The 1,839-nt window shown below is 44.3% G+C and overlaps 2 non-coding genes across 2 annotated transcripts; both read left to right on the forward strand.

Annotated features, from left to right (window-relative positions):
* Positions 1-204: 204 nt before the first annotated feature.
* trnai-aau (transfer RNA isoleucine (anticodon AAU)) lies at positions 205-278 on the forward strand. Its single transcript has one exon. It is a non-coding gene; the product is annotated as a tRNA-Ile (tRNA).
* A 491-nt stretch (positions 279-769) lies between these two features.
* Positions 770-843, forward strand: trnaq-cug (transfer RNA glutamine (anticodon CUG)). The gene has a single exon. It is a non-coding gene; the product is annotated as a tRNA-Gln (tRNA).
* Positions 844-1,839: the final 996 nt, after the last annotated feature.

Genomic DNA, 1,839 nt, shown 5'->3' on the forward strand with positions numbered 1-1,839 from the left:
CCCGTGGCTAGGCAGCGGATCAATGGCCGAGCGAGCTGGCGTGTTCGTCTAGGGTTATTATTCTTGCTTTGGGTGCGAGATGTCCATGCTGCAAATCCTAGATGAGCCTGTGGTGAGGCTTGGTCCTGAAGCTCTTCTGTCTCTTTAGTGTCATAGGCTATAAGGAAATTTTTGGCAAATTGCTAAGAAGTCCAGTCAGAACCAGGCTGGTTAGCTCAGTTGGTTAGAGCTTGGTGCTAATAACGCCAAGGTCGGGGGTTCGGTCCCCCTGCGGGCCGGCCTCTTTTGTTCTCTGGGATGTCAGCTCTGCTCTTCTCGCAAAGTGACGGGTGGTCTTATTGAAATCCCTGCTGGGTAGACCATGGGCTTATGTGGCTGAAATTGCTCAGTTGGGGGAGCGTTAAACTGAAGATCTAAAGTTTCCTGGTTCCATTCCGGGTTTCGGCAGATGCTCCCTGTCGTCGACTTTTGGTTGACGTGGGCCTGTGACCAAAACTCACTGTGAACCAACCCCGCTGTCTAAATGGCTCCCCATAGCCACAACACTATCTGCCTTCCAAATGACCGCCATTGAGAGAGTGGTGGTTCCATGGTGTAATGGTGAAGACTCTGACTTTTGAATCCAGCGCTACGAGTTCAAATCTTGGTGGAACCTGCGTACTTTCTTGCGGCAGGAAAAGCAAAAAAAGCACAAGTTTGGATGTACTGCTGCTGACCCTCTTATTGATTTAGTCTTTGCGGCAATGTTAGCAATTGTGACTGTTGTCAATGTTCCATGGTGTAATATGGTTAGCACTCTGGATTCTGAATCCAGCGATCCGAGTTCAAATCTCGGTGGGACCTGCTTTTGCCACGAATGTACAGAGGACCCGCTTCGAAAAACTTTTTGTCAGCAGTGAGCCCCAAAAGCTTAGGAAGGGAGCATGACTACATTGCATCAAAACGCAGACTGTCTAGTTAAGGAAGTTAATGTAAAAGGATAGGTCTCTGCTTGGAGAATGCAGGAATCGATCCTGCTACCTCGCGCATGCTTAGTAAACACTCTACCACTTGAGCTAATTCCCCTGGCCGTATGAGAAGAGATGTCTCTCTCTCAAGGTGTAGACAGTCTTCCATGTTAGGTCATTTTCCTTCTTTTGTTTATGCTATTGTTGTTCTTTTCCTCTTGTAATTTTAATGGCTGCCATCTTTTATTAGCTCATTTCTTCTAATGTTTGCTGATTTCATTCAGTGTTTCTTTAAATTAAACTTTCTGAGCTTTCCTGTTGTCGTACAACACTTTGCATCAACTTCTGTTTTTTTATTGTTTTTTTTTGTTTTTTTACATGTGCTTTATTACAAATAATTGATTTGGCTTTCACAAGATTGTGATCCTGTATCAGAAGTGACTTTTGTGATCAAGTAAGTTCGCACCCATGAGAATTGTATAAGGGTAAGTACTCTCAAGGGACCTTCATTACACATTCAATTTGTTTTTCTGCACACATACAGACATAAAAAGGCAGCACAGTTTGTCTTTGCGCTTCTTCTCTTTTTTTATGGTCAATGATTCTTGGCTCTTTGATGTCTGCAATTAAAACGTCCTATTGACCAGATGTTTTGGACGTCTCGATCGTTTCCCATGCGGGCTAATTGGAGTTGTACTGGCATGACTGGGAATAGCTGCCTGTGTGCAAAACTTGCTTCGTCTTCCATTTCTGAAATCAGCTTCCTCCTTTCATTAGGACTTTGCTGACTATCCAACACACCCTTCAGGTAAGGCTAGCGGAGCCACGGCAGAAACAAATATATCAGAAATTGACGCACTTTAACACTTGTTTTTGCCACAGGTGCAGATTT

This window comes from Sinocyclocheilus rhinocerous, unplaced genomic scaffold, assembly GCF_001515625.1.
Source record: "Sinocyclocheilus rhinocerous isolate Xijiao unplaced genomic scaffold, SAMN03320098_v1.1 scaffold13489, whole genome shotgun sequence".
Taxonomy (NCBI): Eukaryota; Metazoa; Chordata; class Actinopteri; order Cypriniformes; family Cyprinidae; genus Sinocyclocheilus; species Sinocyclocheilus rhinocerous.